An 18013-nucleotide genomic window follows, 5' to 3' on the forward strand; every position below is an offset into this window, starting at 1 on the left:
GGTCTGCTTCGGGCCCATTCGCACGGGATACGTCTGATGAGGTATCTCGACGATTGGTTAGTCCTGGCGAGCTCCCGCTCGCAGTTGCTACAGGACAGGGATCGACTGCTCGAGTTCTGTCGCGATCTGGGGATCGTTGTGAACTTCGAGAAGTCCGATCTCGAGCCCAAGCAGAGGATGAAGTACCTGGGTATGCTGATCGACACGGTAGCAGGGCGAGTCTTCCCCGCAGACTCGCGGATCAGCAGATTCAGAGAGGCAGCCAACCAGTTCCTGTCTCGGCAGGAACAGGTAGCTCAGCGATGGCAAGTCGTGATCGGACACCTGTCGTCACTCGAGAAGTTAGTCCCTCGGGGGGGGGGGGGGGCGGGCGTCTTCACCTGCGGTCCTCTTCAATGGAGACTAAAGGAGAGTTGGTCACAGGCGACGGATCCCCCAAGCTTTCCAGTGTCACTGACACAGGAGGTGAGGCAGGACCTAGCCTGGTGGCTCGACGACAGGAACCTCTTAAGAGGAGTGCCTCTGCGCACTCCCCCCCCGGACATGCAGCTGTTCTCAGACGCATCGACCGAGGGATGGGGCGACACACCTGGAGGAGTTGCTGACTTCAGGAGTGTGGGACGAGAACGACAAGCACCTTCACATCAATGTACTGGAACTCAAGGCAGCGTTCCATCGCTCCCCTCCAACGAGTTTGCAAGGACCTCCACCGCTTGATGGGACACTCAGTGGTGTTGATGTGCGACAACACCACGGTGGTGGCTTACGTCAACAACAGGGGGGCCTAGTGTCTCTCCCGTTGTACCAGTTGACTCGGCAGGTGCACGAGTGGGCTCAGGCACACTCAATAGAGCTGTCGGCACGCTACATTCCAGGGAAGAGGAATGTAGTAGCAGACACGCTCAGCCGTCGGGATCAGGTGATAGGGACCGAATGGTCTCTACACCAGGACGTGGCGGAAAAAAGGCTCTTCGACCTGTGGGGGCGACCAGTCGTGGATCTGTTCGCCACCCGGCACAACAGGAAGCTCCAGGTGTTCTTCTCGGCCGTGCCGGACCCATGGGCAGCTGCAGAGGACGCTCTTCAACACCCGTGGGACAACCTCTTCGCCTATGCCTTTCCCCCGTTCAGCCTGATTCGCAAGGTGATCAGTCGAGCGCTGGTCACCCCGAATCTCAGGATGATCCTGGTGGCTCCCAAATGGCCACAGGCCATTTGGTATCCGGACCTGCTGGCTCTTCTCGCAGGAGAACCGAGAGAGATTCCCCCTTGGCACAACCTTCTCGCCCAGCCACACGTCGAGCGGTACCACCGAGCAGTCCAGTCCCTACGTCCTTCACGGCTGGCTGTTATCCACCATCTCTTGCGAACGAGAGGCTTTTCTCGTAGCGCAGCAACAGAGATGGCTGGAAACGTCCGTCAGTCCTCTGCAGCTGTGTACCAGGGGAAGTTGGGGGGCCGTCTTCTGTGGTTGGTGTCGTAGACGGGGTCTATCTCCTCTCAGAGCCACTCTCAGCAGGTAGCGGATTTCCTCGTGTTTCTTCGCCGAGAGAAGCTCCTTTCAGTCCCCACAGTTAAAGGATACAGAGCCGCCTTGGCGCTCGTCCTGAAATTGAGGGGGTTGGACATCTCGAACTCGTTCGAGATCTCCTTGCTGATGAGGAGCTTCGAGAGGTCTTGCCCACCAGGGAACTCAGGCCCCCTCGCTGGGACGTGACTCTCGTCCTTAGGAGTCTGACTCGAACACCGTTTCGAGCCACTCCGAGAGTCGTCAGACAGGGATCTGACCCTCAAGACCCTCTTCTTGCTGGCCCTGGCATCGGCGAAGAGAGTAGGGGAACTTCATGGTCTTTCCTATGATGTACGACACTCCAGGGGATGGGGATCCGTGACGCTCGATTTCGTCCCGAACTTCGTTGCGAAGACTCAGAAACCGTCAGTCCCTGATGACAGGTTCGAGTCCATTCACGATTCCCTCCCTATTGGACTTCACCGATAATGATGCGGATGAGATGCTGCTTTGTCCTGTGAGGGCGCTACGGCGCTATCTGAAGAGAACTCGACACTCAGGCCTGAGTGTCGACGCCTCTTCGTTAGCACTGGGGTCACCAAAGAAAGAAGTATCCAAGAACACTCTTTCATTCTGGCTGCGTGAGGTCATCAGGAGGGGCGTATGAGGCTGATGGTAGTGACGACAATCCGTACGTCCCGTCCGAGAGCTCACGAAGTCAGAAGTATTGGCCCCTCGTTGTGCGTTTCGCAAGAACTTCTCCGTGGCGCAGGTCCTGAAGGCAGGGGTCTGGTCTAAACCAGACTACCTTTACGTCCTTCTACCTTCGGGATATTGCCCACAGGTACCTTGGGAATACCTTTTCCTTGGGGACCCGTGGTGGCTGCCTCAACGCAAGTTGTGTAGCTAACCCAGACCCTCGCAGGCTGAACAGCATCGAGTCCTGGTGTGACTGTGTGGATGGATGTGTGAGTGAGTGAGTGACTGGCTCTCTTCCATCCTTTTCCTTCCTTCCCCTCTACCTGTGGGCAGAGGGCCATGGTCGTCACTACGCTGGATGAGGACGAGATGCAGGTGAGCTATATGACAGAGCCCCATCCTATCCCTTTTTTCACTAGGGATAGGAGGCAGAATATCCACACTTCCTTCTAACAAGGGGGGGAGGGGGGGAAGTGGATGCCTACAAGAGTCAAACCCATGACTTTATATTTGCTCCTGTACAGGAACAAGTTCTTGCATTGCTGGTACGAAGAGATGCGCATGCCCTCTCTTAGTACTCGGTCCAGAGGTCTGACCATTGATCCTGCGGTGCACACCCCGATCAATCGGACAGAGGCTTGGATCCCTCCCTCGCTCTTACGACCAGGGAGGCTTCCAAGGTTGGGCGAACACCAGTCTGTTCACAAAAGACTCAGATTCCACCCACCAAGAAGTGAGTCTTCCTATTGTAAAAGGACCGAAGGTTGGTATGCCGTGTCGGAACAAATGACAATTTGTCTAAAATTGCATTTTTCCTAACTATACAAACCTGAGGTCCTTTTACACATAGCCCCACCTCATGCCACCCCTCACTCTGCAGTTTTTGCTTGGGCCAAAGCAAAAGTGATTTGTTTACCTCCCAGTCGCGCGCGAGCGCCTGTCGGACAAGCAGTTAACTACCGAACCCCTTGTTCGAAAGCTTTACGACCTATCCAGCTGCCGCTAGTACCTTCCATATTGTAAAAGGACCTCAGGTTTGTATAGTTAGGAAAAATGCAATTTTAGACAAATTGTCATTTTTCGCTACCGCAGCGACGAAGAGGTTACCGAACTATTGTTCTCCAATCCCGGACCCTCTTGCAGTCGCAGTCGATGCCTTCCTACTAGATTGGACGGGTCTAGATGCGTACGCTTTTCCCCCGTTCAAGATTTTAGGAAAGGTAATGAAAAATTCAGGGAAAGTCGAGGAACAAGGCTGACCCTGATAGCCCCATACTGGCCGGCCCAAACGTGGTTCACAGAGGTACTGGAAAGGGATGGACAGTAGATTCTCCGAGAAGTCTACCACGAGAGTAGATCTTCTCAAACAACCCCACTTCGACAGGTTCCACAAGAACACCCTCGCTCTGGGTCTGACTGCGTTCAGACTATCGAAAGACTTGTCAGAGCGAGGGGGTTTTCTAGAGAAGCAGCGAAGGCAGTTGCAAGAGCACGAAGGCCATCGACTATCAACGTGTACCAGTCGAAGTGGGAGAACTTCCGTAAATGGTGTAAGAATCGGAAGATTTCTTCATCCAGTACCTCTGTGACACAGATTGGGCATATTTCCTGCTATACCTGAAGAAAAGAACTAGGTTTGGCTAATCAAGACGATTAGAGGCTATAAGTGTATGTTGTCTGCAGTGTTTAGACACAGAGGTTTAAAACCTGTCCAATGACGCAGATCTTAGAGATCTCCTCAGATCGTTTGATACAAAGAAGGATCGACGGTGCAGAACCCCTTCTTGGAATTTGGATGTCGTTCTCAAATTCTTGGAGACGGATAAGTTCGAACCTATGGGCAGTGCGCCTTTGCGATAAGCTTAACGAAGAAAACTATCTTCTTAGTAGCCTTAGCTACAGCTAAAAGGATTAGCGAGCTGCAAGCTATTGACAAGCAAATAGGATGGAAGCACAACAAAGCAGTTTGTTCTTTTCAACAGGAGTTCTTAGCAAAGAATGAGAATCCTTCGCATCCATGGCCAAGATCATTTGAGATTGAAGGACTGGCTGATCTGGTAGGTCAAGAACAAGAAAGGGTTCTTTGCCCAGTAAGAGCCTTACGGTTTTACGTAGAAAGAACAAGAAGCATTAGGGGAACTTCATGTTCTCTGTGGTGCTCTGTTAAAGATCCTACTAGACCTATGTCTAAAAACGCAATGGCTTTTCTTTGTAAGAGAAGTCATTAAAGATGCTCATTTGCTTTGTCAGGAGGATGCTTCGGTATAATTAAAGTTAAAGCTCATGAGGTGAGAGCAGTAGCTACGTCCTTAGCATTCAGGAAAAATTTAGCCCTCAAGGACATTATAGATTCAAACGTATTGGAGGACAAACTCTGTGTTTGCCTCTCATTACCTTAGAGACGTGAAGACAACTTTTGATAATTGTCAAACGTTAGGCCCGTATGTATCCTCAGGTACAGTACTGGGCAAAGAGTTTCCACCCCATAACCTAATAACATGCTAGGTTTTATTTTAATTAGGTTATAGTGTTTTTATGGTTGTCTGAGAAGGTTAAGACCAGCTCAGTCTGTTGGTTAGTGTTTATTATATGTGTGTGTGGTTCAGGTGACTAACTTTCCTAGCATGAATGCCCGTGGTAAATGAGGGCTAGGGTTCTCTGTCAACAAATTGGTCACGTCCAGTTGTCAGGCCCTTATTGTTAGCTTTCTCAACAAACAGGTCACGTCTAGTTGAGAGCTACTAAGGTTTAGCAGGCTAAGAGGCAGGACCTACGAAGTCAGCTACCTTAGCAGGTAAGGAACATAATACATAGTTCTGAAAATTTAGTTAATTTTTGAATTATGACGATGTTGCTGTCTATGACCCACCTCCAAATGTGTCAATCAGCTATATATATACCTGCCAGGTAAGTGTCATGCATAAAAATGGTATTGTTATGATACAATAAAGTTTTATGCATACTTACCTGGCAGGTATATATAATTAAATTCCCACCCTCCTCCCCTCAGGAGACAGGGTTCAGAGAAAATCTGAGGAAAACGGGAATAGTTCCAAGTACCAGCGCCACGGGAGCGGGGTGGCCATCACCTGAACTACCAGTGTACTAGCGGTTGCCGCGAGTTTTGAAATTCTGCCAGTGTGTCAAGAGGATAAGCTATATATATACCTGCCAGTAAGTATGCATAAAACTTTATTGTATCATAACAATACCATATTCAAATTTATCAGAGTTAAATACCATCCTATTTACCTCTGCCCAATCATATACTTTGTTAAGGTCTCTTTGTAGAGCGTTCCTATCTTCATCACAAGTAATTTCTCTACTTATTCTTGAGTCGTCAGCGAAACTACTCACTACCGAATCCTTAACATTACTGTCTATGTCTTCAATCATAATAACAAACAGTATTGCAGCTAACACTGTACCTTGTGGCACACCGGATATTACCTTGGTTTCATCCGATTTCTCATCGTTTGCAATAACTATCTGTTTTCTGTTGTGTAAAAATTCTTTTAACCATCTTCCTACTTTATCCACGATATTGTGTTTTCTAATTTTCTTCGCTAATATATTATGGTCTACTTTGTCAAAAGCTTTTGCAAAGTCTAGATAAACGACATCTGTTTCATTTCCGCTTTTCATATTTTTGTATATGTTCTCACGGTGGACTAACAGTTGGGTTTGTGTACTTTTTCCGGGTACGAAACCATGTTGTCCTATATTAAACAGATTATTTTTTATTAAATTTTTCATAATATTTTTCTTCATTACCCTTTCATACACTTTCATAGTATGTGATGTTAGACTCACAGGCCTATAATTACTTGCCTCTAGTCTTGATCCACTTTTGAAAGTAGGGGTGATATATGCTAATTTGTGCTCATCATAAATCTTGCCTGTATCTACACTTTGTCTTAATAATATTGCAAGTGGCTTGAGATAGAAGAACTACTTTCTTTAACAAAATAGCAGGAACTCCATCAGGCCCTGCAGCAGCTCCATTTTTAATTTCATTAATTGCCTGCACAATATCAGCTTCATTAATTTCTATGTCAGCTAAATATTCACTATTTTCGTCCCTTACTTCTATATCATTATCTTCATTATCTATTCTAGGGGTGAATTCTCTCTTATATCGTTCTGCCAGTATGTTGCAAATTTCCTTTTTTTCATTCGTTAACCCTTAAACGCCGAAGCGGTAAAAAAAAATGTCTCCCGTGTGCCAGAGACGTTTCAGAGTGAGCACGGAAGCGGAAAAAATATTTTTTTCAAAAAATCACAGCGCGCTTAGTTTCAAAGATTAAGAGTTCATTTTTGGCTCCTTTTTTTGTCATTGCCTGAAGTTTAGTATGCAACCATCAGAAATGAAAACAATTATCATTATCATATATAAATAATGCGATATATGATAGCGCAAAAACGAAATTTCATATATAATTGTATTCAAATCGCGCTGTGCGCAAAATGGTTAAAGGTAACAAGTTACTTTTTTTTCGTTGTAATGTACACTGAATTGCAATCATTTTGGTATATAACACATTGTAAAACGATAAAAGCAACACAGAAAAAATATTATCACAAAATAATGCATGAATTCGTAACGAGCGGACGTAAACAAATATTTTTTTCTAAAATTCACCATAAATCTAAATATTGTCCTAGAGACTTCCAATTTCTTTCAAAATGAAGACAAATGATTGAATATTACTATAATGTAAGAATATTAGCTTACAAATGCAGTTTTCGACCATATCTGACGAGTTAAAGTTGACCGAATGTCGAATTTTTTTATATAAATTTTTTATATGCAATTATTTCGGAAATAAGAAAAGCTACAAACTTTCAAATATTTTTCTTTTTATCTACATGAAATTGCACACATTTTTATATATAAAACTCTATGAAATGCCAAATATGAAACAGAGCAAATATTCCGAGAATGGGACTTACGCATTTCGGAGATTTGTGGCGGAGAATCCGCGCGCGGAGGGAAGGAAAGTTTTTTTTTTAAATTCACCATAAATTTAAATATTGTGCTAGAGACTTCGAATTTGTTTCACGATGAAGATAAATGACTGAATATTACTAGACTGTAAGAGTTTTGTTTTTATCTTACAATTGCGTTTTTCGACCATTTCGGTAGAGAGTCAAATTTGCCGAACATGGTTTTTTTTTCTATTTATCGTGATTTATATGCAAATATTTCAAAAATGAGAAAAGCTACAACCTTCAACTATTTTTTGTTGTATTATACATGAAATTGCGCACATTTTCATATATAAAACCTTATGTAACGGCTAATTTAAAATGGTGCAAACATTACCACAATCGCACGTATGATTTTTTCGGAAGAGTTACCGCGCGGACGTAAAGAAAATGTTATTTTTTTCATAAATTCACCATAAATTGAAAAATATTGTGCTAGAGACTTCCAATTTGTTGCAAAGTGAATGTAAATGCTTGAATATTACTAGAATATAAGCGTTTTAGCTTACAATTGCGTTTTTTGACCATTTCGGTAGAGTCAAAATTGACCGAAGGTTGAAAATTTGTCACTTATCATTTTTTTATATGAAAATATTTCAAAACTGATAAAAGCTACAACCATGTGTTGTTTTTTAGTTGTATTGTGCATGAAATTGCGCACATTTTCATATATAAAACTTTATGTAACGGCTAATTTTAAAATGGTGCAAACATTACCACAATCGCATGTATGATTTTTTTCGGAAGAGTTACCGCGCGGACGTAAGGAAAAAGTTTTTTCATAAATTCACCATAAATCGAAATATTGTGCTAGAGACTCCCAATTAGTTTCAAAAATTAATTTAAATGATTGAATATTACTAAATATAAGAGTTTTAGCTTACAATTGCGTTTTCGACCATTTCGGTAGAGTCAAAGTTGACCGAAGGTTGAAATTTTGGCACATCGTTATTTATAATTGAAATATCTCCGAACTGATAAAAGCTACAATCATGAGTATTTTATTGTTGTATTCTACATAAAAATGCGCACATTTTCATATATAATACTCCATGTAACGGCTAATTTAAAATGGTAAAAAAAATTATGTCAAAGTGACGAAATAATTTCCGAGATGTGTCACAGATACTTTTTTAGTGCGGCAAGAAAAGAAATTCGCGCTTGCGCGCCTGCGTAACGATTGTAAACAAAAACAACACCTTGATCCGTGAACTCCCAGCATCCCCCCAAGGCTCGTGATTCAAGAGTTTTTGGCTGGTAGGCCTAAAAGTATTTTTCCGCAAATTTTTTAAAAAAAACTTGTATGTCGACGTAAAATACGTCCAGTCGGCACCCGAGAGACAAAAAATGTCGACGTAAAATACGTCCAGTCGGCGTTTAAGGGTTAATCTCCCTTAAATTCTTAGAGGGCCTATTTCTATTCTTCTTTTATTCATCTTTTTCTTTTCGCATATGAGTATAATAGTTTTTGGGTTTTGGCTTGATATTTATTAGGGTTTTTTCTTCCAAGTCCCGTTTTTCATTTTCTTTTGATTGTAATATCTTTTGTTCTGCATTTTCTATCTTACTTTTTAGTTCTATAACTTTCCATGCATTTTTTTTTTTCTTTTTCTTTTGCAAGACCTTTTTTCCACTTTCTGATTTTCTGGAAAAAGATCCTTCTGTCTCTTATGTATGCATGACTGATGTTTACTTTTCTTCTTCGGTATATATTTTATCCACTATTTCTCTAATATTTTTATATAATATCTCCGTATTTACCCTTATGTCATCACTTACGAAAATGTTATCCTAATCTTTGTTTAATTCTTCATTTTATTCTGACCATTTTATATTTTACTGTAGAAGTTGAAGTTGTATTTTCCATATCCTTCCCACTTTTTCATTTCTTGCTTATCTCTGTTTTCACTTGCTTTGGAATGAACTGTTAATTTTATGCATTATGGTCTGAAATACTCGCATTATAAACTCTTATTTTATGCATGACACTTACCTGGCAGGTATATATATAGCTTATCCTCTTGACGCACTGGCAGAATTTCAAAACTCGCGGCAACCGCTAGTACACTGGTAGTTCAGGTGATGGCCACCCCGCTCCCGTGGCGCTGGTACTTGGAACTATTCCCGTTTTCCTCAGATTTTTCTCTGCCAGCCGAACCGGCAACATCGTTGTTGGTTCTCTGTTAGAATTTCCTGCTCGTTATCTGACTTTTGGATATTGGTATCGTATTCACGAAGTTAGAGTGGCAATCGCATTTTGTTTGGACCTTGTTTAGTATGTCTGATTCAGGAAGTATGTTTAGAGTTTGTGTGAAAGAAGGGTGTAAGGTGAGACTGCCGAAATCATCGGTAGATCCACATACTATTTGTAAGAAGTGTCGGGAGTTTGTATGTACGTGGGACAATAGGTGCAATGAATGTCAGTGTCTGAATGAGAAAGAGTGGAAGGCTCTTATGAAGTATGTGGAGAGATTAGAAAAAGATCGGGTTAGAAGATCTGTATCTAGGAGTGAAAGATCGGGATCTTCGAGTAAACCTTTGGATGAAGTTTGCATGTGTCTTCTCCAGCTCATTCACATGTAGATGTAGCACCTTCCCCCCAGGTTTCTCCTGCTCCAGTTGCTGTATCTGAGGATACTACTGATCCACAAATAGTGGAAGTGTTCGCTGCCCTTGCGTCCATGGGAGACCAAATTAAACGATTAACAGACAAAGTGGAAGTGTTTGGTGACAGTGTTGTGGAGGGGGCGCCTGATCGTCTCTCTCGTGCTCCTAGACCGAGACCTCTGTCAAGCTCCCAGACCCAAGGGAGAAGGCATGTCGACAGTCGAAGGGAGGCGAGAGGGGTTGACTTGCGATCAGTCGTCCCTTCAGGCAGTCCTGTTGGTACGTCCCAGGCTGCTGCAGTACGCCATAGAAAAGGCGATACTGGGAAGTGCCGTTATTCTTCGGATAGTTCAGCCTCGGGAAGGAGTAGGCGGTTCGCGGAAGTATCGCGTCCTCTCAAGAGGTCATACTTTCCGTCCTCTTCACAGGAGGAAAGGGCTTTCGACCAAGAAGGGTGGAGTAGCCCTGAGATTTTTTCATCGGAGGATGAAGAGATGATCCCTATCAAACGGAAGAGGATTTCTTTCACGTCAGTTGGAAGTCGCTCGCCGCTTCGTGTTAGCCCGGTGCGTCCTCGATCTCTCATCATCAGAGTCTCGTAAGGAGGCGGAAACGAAGGAGGTGCTGCGGGACATGCAGCAGAGATTGGCAGTGATTGTTCAATCATGGGAGAAGCCCGAACAACCTTCGGTTAGACGTAAGGACTCGTCTCTCCCGGTTAAGTCCTCCAAGAGGACGCAGGACGTACAACGCGATCCAGGACGCAGTGCGTCCCTTAAGAAGGACGAAGTGCAGGACGCAGGACGCAAGAGGAGAAGTGATGGACGCATGGTGGACGCATACGTTCAGGAGGACGCAGGACGCAGGCGGCAGCAAGTCAAAACATTGTCTCGACAAGGAAGAGAGGAGTTTTATAGGGAGTCAGTGCCGCATTCGCTTTCTAAAACAGGAGCTGCATAAAGGGACTCTGAATTGGAGAGTCAGCAGGATCTTGGTTTTCAAGATATTTCTTCGCAGGAGGAAGAATTTGCGGAGAGTGCGGAAGAGGACAAGACGGAAGCTCCTTCTTCGGACTACAAGAGGCTAACAGAGTGCCTTCTTTCTTTGTTTGAAGGAGATTTTCAACCTTCAGGCCCGCCATCGCCTTTGTCGCAATTTTCGAAGACGAAGACAGCCAAGAAATCGTCGTTTTTGAAAATGACTTTGTCCATTTCGGCCAAGAAAGCCCTTCAACGCGTAAATGAGTGGTTGAAGGAGAAGAAAGAGTCGGGGAAGACTTCTTTTGTATTTCCTCCGGCCAAGTTGGCTTCGAAGTCTGGTGTTTGGTATGCTACGGGGGAAAGTCTTGGCCTGGGAGTGCCTGCCTCCTCCCAGGGAGACTTTTCCAACATAGTGGATAGCTCCCGTAGACATGCTTTGCATTCAGCCAAAGTGTGGTGGACTTCGTCGGAGTTCGACCATTTACTCAAAGGTATCTTTAGGACCTTTGAGGTGGTTTAATTTCTTGACTGGTCGTTGGGGGCCCTGGCTCGGACTTCGGAGATGGAAGAGTCGTCAGTATCCGAGTTGTCGAGAAGTATTATGTCCTGTATGGATAAAGCCTTGAGAGATGGAGCTAATGAATTGGCTTCAATTTTACAGCAGGCGTCTTGAAGAAAAGACATCTCTTATGCTCGTTCGCTGCTAAAGGAGTGTCGAACGCGCAAAAGTCGGAGTTGATGTTCTCTCCTCTGTCAGGACAGCTCTTCCGCAAGAGATCATTAAGGACATATCTCTCTCCCTCACTCAGAAGGCGACTCAAGATCTTCTTACGTTCATCTGTAAGGAAGTATTTACCTTCTAAGGTCATGAATAAGACTACGAAGGATACGAAGACAGCACAGCAGCCCTTTCGGGGTAGGACTTTCGCTCGACCAGCATTTAGAGGGAAAAGAGTTCCAACCAAAAGAGGGGCCAAAACTTCAACCAAACAATGAGTCAGAAGTCCTCCAGACTTGTGTGGGGGCCAGACTTTTAGACTTCTGGGAAGTCTGGCAAAGCAAAGGAGCGGATCCTTGGTCCGTAAAGGTAGCGAAGGAAGGGTACAAGATTCCCTTTCTCAAGAAACCACCTCTCGCTACAGCTCCGAGAGCCCTAGGGGCTCATTACATCGATTTAGAGAAGAGAGAGGCTCTTTGGCATCAGGTCGTCACCATGATAGAAAAGGGGGCAATAGAACCGGTTCTGGATCACGAATCCCCAGGGTTTTACAACCGTCTGTTTCTAGTACCGAAATCATCAGGAGGTTGGAGGCCGGTACTGGACGTAAGCCAGCTAAACTTGTTCGTCAGAAAAAGAACCAAGTTTACGATGGAGACGAACGATTCGTACTAGGCAGCGGTACGACCAGGGGACTGGATGGTAACACTGGACCTTCAGGATGCGTACTTCCATATTCCAATTCATCCAAGGTCCAGGAAATATTTGAGATTCGTGATCCAGGGAAGGATTTATCAATTCAAAGCCCTGTGTTTCGGGCTGTGCACGGCGCCTCAAATTTTTACAAGAATGATGTCGAATGTGGCGAAGTGGCTTCATTTGGCAGGAGTCAGAGTCTCTCTCTACCTACCTCGACGATTGGCTCATAAGAGCACAATCAAAACAGCAATGTCTGGAGGACACGGACGTAACATTGGAATTAACTCAGCAACTGGGTCTGATGGTGAACCTGGAAAAGTCACGATTGATCCCCTCTCAGGAACTAGTTTATTTGGGGATTCTGATATCCTCAGTGACTTTTCGGGCTTTTCCGTCACCCGAAAGGCAGACCATGTGTATACGGAAAGTGCAAGAATTCCTATTGAAAGACCAATGCTCAGCGAGAGAGTGGATGAGCCTGCTGGGGACACTCTCTTCGTTAGAGCGGTTCATTTCACTAGGGAGACTTCACATGAGGCCCTTACAGTTCTTTCTGAACGAAGTCTGGCCAAGAAGATCGCAACCAGATTCCTTCCGGTTTCCAATTCCTTCGAAGATAAAGGAGGAACTAAAGTGGTGGCTAGTTCCGGAGAGGTTGTCAGAGGGTACGTCACTCCAGCAGAGGAAACCAGACCGGATATTATTTTCCGACGCGTCAGACGCAGGCTGGGGAGCGACGCTGGGCCCTCGGGAGGAGTCAGGCCTTTGGAGCGAAGAAGAAAAGGCATGGCACATAAACAGGAAGGAACTGATGGCGATCTTCTTGGCTATGAAGCGTTCAGACCGTGGATCAGCGGCAAAGTGGTGCAGATCAACGCGGACAATACCACAGCTCTGGCATATATACGGAAATCAAGGAGGAACCCACTCGTTGTCCCTTTGCAACCTGGCGAAGGAGATTCTTCTTTGGTCGCAGAGAGAAAACGTCACCCTGCTCACCAGGTTCATTCAGGGAGAGAAGAACGTCAGGGCGGATCTGTTGAGCAGGGACGGACAAGTGCTTTCCACGGAGTGGATGTTGCATCTTCAAGTATGCCAGAGACTGTGGAAGCTCTGGGGCACTCCAGTAGTGGATCTTTTCGCTACCGCAGCGACGAAGAGGTTACCGAACTATTGTTCTCCAATCCCGGACCCTCTTGCAGTCGCAGTCGATGCCTTCCTACTAGATTGGACGGGTCTAGATGCGTACGCTTTTCCCCCGTTCAAGATTTTAGGAAAGGTAATGAAAAAATTCAGGGAAAGTCGAGGAACAAGGCTGACCCTGATAGCCCCATACTGGCCGGCCCAAACGTGGTTCACAGAGGTACTGGAATGGACAGTAGATTCTCCGAGAAGTCTACCCACGAGAGTAGATCTTCTCAAACAACCCCACTTCGACAGGTTCCCACAAGACACCTCGCTCTGGGTGGGTGACTGCGTTCAGACTATCGAAAGACTTGTCAGAGCGAGGGGGTTTTCTAGAGAAGCAGCGAAGGCAGTTGCAAGAGCACGAAGGCCATCGACTATCAAAGTGTACCAGTCGAAGTGGGAGAACTTCCGTAAATGGTGTAAGAATCGGAAGATTTCTTCATCCAGTACCTCTGTGACACAGATTGCAGATTTCTGCTATACCTGAAGAAAAATCTAGGTTTGGCTAATCAGACGATTAGAGGCTATAAGTGTATGTTGTCTGCAGTGTTTAGACACAGAGGTTTAAACCTGTCCAATGACGCAGATCTTAGAGATCTCCTCAGATCGTTTGATACAAAGAAGGATCGACGGTGCAGAACCCCTTCTGGAATTTGGATGTCGTTCTCAAATTCTTGGAGACGGATAAGTTCGAACCTATGGGCAGTGCGCCTTTGCGAGAGCTAACGAAGAAAACTATCTTCTTAGTAGCCTTAGCTACAGCTAAAAGGATTAGCGAGCTGCAAGCTATTGACAAGCAAATAGGATGGAAGCACAACAAAGCAGTTTGTTCTTTTCAACAGGAGTTCTTAGCAAAGAATGAGAATCCTTCGCATCCATGGCCAAGATCATTGAGATTGAAGGACTGGCTGATCTGGTAGGTCAAGAACAAGAAAGGGTTCTTTGCCCAGTAAGAGCCTTACGGTTTTACGTAGAAAGAACAAGAAGCATTAGGGGAACTTCATGTTCTCTGTGGTGCTCCGTTAAAGATCCTACTAGACCTATGTCTAAAAACGCAATGGCTTTCTTTGTAAGAGAAGTCATTAAAGATGCTCATTTGCTTTGTCAGGAGGATGCTTCGGTATAATTAAAGTTAAAGCTCATGATGGGTAGAGCAGTATCTACGTCCTTAGCATTCAGGAAAATTAGCCCTCAAGGACATTATAGATTCAACGTATTGGAGGACAAACTCTGTGTTTGCCTCTCATTACCTTAGAGACGTGAAGACAACTTTTGATAATTGTCAAACGTTAGGCCCGTATGTATCCTCAGGGACAGTACTGGGCAAAGGAGTTTCCACCCCATAACCTAATAACATGCTAGGTTTTTATTTTAATTAGGTTATAGTGTTTTTATGGTTGTCTGAGAAGGTTAAGACCAGCTCAGTCTGTTGGTTAGTGTTTATTATATGTGTGTGTGGTTCAGGTGACTAACTTTCCTAGCATGAATGGCCCGTGGTAAATGAGGGCTAGGGTTCTCTGTCAACAAATTGGTCACGTCCAGTTGTCAGGCCCTTATTGTTAGCTTTCTCAACAAACAGGTCACGTCCTAGTTGAGAGCTACTAAGGTTTAGCAGGCTAAGAGGCAGGACCTACGAAGTCAGCTACTAGCAGGTAAGGAACATAATACATAGTTCTAAAAATTTAGTTAATTTTTGAATTATGATGATGTTGCTGTCTATGACCCACCTCCAAATGTGTCAATCAGCTATATATACCTGCCAGGTAAGTGTCATGCATAAAATGGTATTGTTATGATACAATAAAGTTTTATGCATACTTACCTGGCAGGTATAATAATTAATTCCCACCCTCCTCCCCTCAGGAGACAGGGTTCAGAGAAAATCTGAGGAAAACGGGAATAGTTCCAAGTACCAGCGCCACGGGAGCGGGGTGGCCATCACCTGAACTACCAGTGTACTAGCGGTTGCCGCGAGTTTTGAAATTCTGCCAGTGCGTCAAGAGGATAAGCATATATATACCTGCCAGGTAAGTATGCATAAAACTTTATTGTATCATAACAATACCATTTTCTTTAACATAATTCATCTCGTTCACAAATACTAGGTCTAAAGTATTTTCCTTTCTTGTTGGCAGGTGATTTATTTGTTGAATGTTGTATTCTAGTAGCATATCTAATAGCTTTTCGAATTGCCTCTTATCTTCTGCACTACTATTACTCTCTTTTTTATATGTATAAGTACAACCACAATCTCCTATTCGTTCTTTCCATTCTACGAAAGGAAAGTTGAAGTCTCCAGATAGGAGAATAGTCCAGTCCTTGTGATTTCTATATATATCATCCAATTTTTCAATTATTAAGTCAAACTCTTTAGTATTAGGAGGTCTATATATTACTATGTTCATTAATTTTTCAGATTCAAATTCTACCGCTATTAGTTCACATTCTGAGTTACTATATTTCTCATATATTTTTCCTTGTTTTTTGTCTTTCCCATATATTGCGGTTCCCCCTTGATTCCTATTTTTTCTATCTGATCTATAAGTTTGGAACCCTTTTATTTAATCATCATTCCCAGAGTCATGAGGTGCAAAAAAAGAACCAAGTGATAAAAAACAGAGTTGAAATTCTGTAAAAAGAAAAAAAAAAAAAAAAAAAAAAAAAACTACGCAAAGTAAAAAAAAGTAAAAAAAAAAGTTAAAAATCAAAAAAAGAAAAAAGAAAGCAGCAGAAATTAAAGCCGCTTTTCATAAAGTGCAATCATTTATAGAAGACACCCCCCGAAAAGGCTCACACAGGAACATTGTGAAAAGTAGGCAGAAGCAATCTTCCTTGGATAGTTACGTAATATGTAGTACGTACGTATATTTTTCAAGTGTACGTACGTACTTATGTACAAAAAAAAAAAAGGCAGAAATTAAAGCCGCTTTTCATAAAGTGCAATCATTTGTAGAAGACACCCCCCAAAAAGGCTCACACAGGAACATTGTGAAAAGTAGGCAGAAGCAATCTTCCTTGGATAGTTACGTAATATGTAGTACGTACGTATATTTTTCAAGTGTACGTACGTACTTATGTACAAAAAAAAAAAGGCAGAAATTAAAGCCGCTTTTCATAAAGTGCAATCATTTGTAGAAGACACCCCCCGAAAAGGCTCACACAGGAACATTGTGAAAAGTAGGCAGAAGCAATCTTCCTTGGATAGTTACGTATGTACGTAGCCTCACTCGAAAGGTAAGCTTCCACATTTTACGTACGTACAGTATATTTCTTGTTACCATGTACACTAATATACACTTTATTTACAGGATATATTTTGCATTTTTTTATTAATTTAGGTATTGAATGGTCCAAGTTGTTGTAGTATTTCATTGTTTATAGGTCAATTTAGCTTTATTATGAAATTTACTGGGGTGTTTTTGAAGGGCTTGGAACGGATTAGCCATTTTACATGTAAAATGTGGTCCAAGATACGAAAACCTCATGATACGAAGGGCCCCTCGGAACGGATTAATTTCGTATCTTGAGGTACTACTGTAAATAGAAACTTCCTCCTTGATCCAACCCATGAGAAGCGGTTCTTCAGGCAGTACAATCCCTGTGTTTTCATTACTGAAAGATGCTCCACTTTCATTGCAAACTCTGACTTTCTCACCGAACAGCAATGAAATAGCGGATTAGCTTTTTCAGTCCTCTGTAAAACAACAAGGATTAAAGCCATCTTCACTGATTGAGAGAATGTGTCTCTCGATTCAACTGTGAAGACGTAGGTTCGCATTCACCTTAATCATTCACTAGTAATATAGTATTGTTTCTCCTTGATTGAGATTCAACCACTGATGAGAAACTATTGTCTTACCATCAGAGGGACCTCGGTCTCTAGAAGGCAGTTGACTATCGTCTGATGTACGCATGCCTTGAGAGAAACATCATCTCGTCTCTCAACATTGGCGGTGAACTAGATAGACAATTTGTATGGTTATTCTCAGCATAACCTTTCAAAAGGCGGGTGTCATGTTGTGACTACGTCTTGGATGGGTGGCAACGCAGTCAGTTGGCATCTGTTGACGAGTCCAAGTCTGTCATGAGCTACACTGTGGACTTTGTATTGGTTGATCCAGATCAGTCATTACTTTGTCCTATTGGTGTGTTGCTGTACCTATGAAGGACACCCATCATGGCATGTTGATGTCTTTATCCGCTGTGGACTGCCATTTCAGAAGTGTCCAATGACACGTCTTTCTCAGAGTCTTACGAGACCGTGAGAGACTTCTCTGCAGTTAGATAGTCCAGTGGATGGGTACATTTCATAACTCTGAAGTATATGTCGTGCAGGAAGATAGATGAGGTATCATTGCGACTGTATTTATATATTTCTTCCTTTAGGTCTGCCCACAGGTCCTTGGAATCTCCTTTCCTTGGACCGGTGGTGGATGCTTGCAGGTTGTATTTGCTTACCTGGCTCCTTCAAGAGAACAAGTTGCATCTCTCCTATGGTGTGTGGTTCTAGAGGCAAGAAGGATGCAAGAGTGACTGGCCTCTCCACCTTTCCCACCTCGTCCTTCTACTCCTCTTCCTTTGGGTTAAGGATAGGACTAGAACTTACACTGGCTGGTTGGGCGA

At 43.7% G+C, this 18013-nt stretch overlaps 1 protein-coding gene across 4 annotated transcripts in view; it reads left to right on the forward strand.

Moving 5' to 3' along the window:
- LOC135221733 (WD repeat-containing and planar cell polarity effector protein fritz homolog) overlaps positions 1-18013 on the forward strand; it is a 248545-nt gene that overhangs the window by 14117 nt on the left and 216415 nt on the right. The window contains exon 1 of one of the 4 annotated variants that reach the window (XM_064259529.1): positions 15877-16624. The exons of the other annotated variants lie outside the window; for them this stretch is intronic. The gene's annotated coding sequence lies outside the window, so the exon portion shown is untranslated. Of the gene's footprint in view, positions 1-15876; positions 16625-18013 lie in introns of those variants that run through there. 4 annotated transcript variants of the gene reach the window in all.

Source organism: Macrobrachium nipponense, chromosome 3 (assembly GCF_015104395.2).
Source record: "Macrobrachium nipponense isolate FS-2020 chromosome 3, ASM1510439v2, whole genome shotgun sequence".
Taxonomy (NCBI): domain Eukaryota; kingdom Metazoa; phylum Arthropoda; class Malacostraca; order Decapoda; family Palaemonidae; genus Macrobrachium; species Macrobrachium nipponense.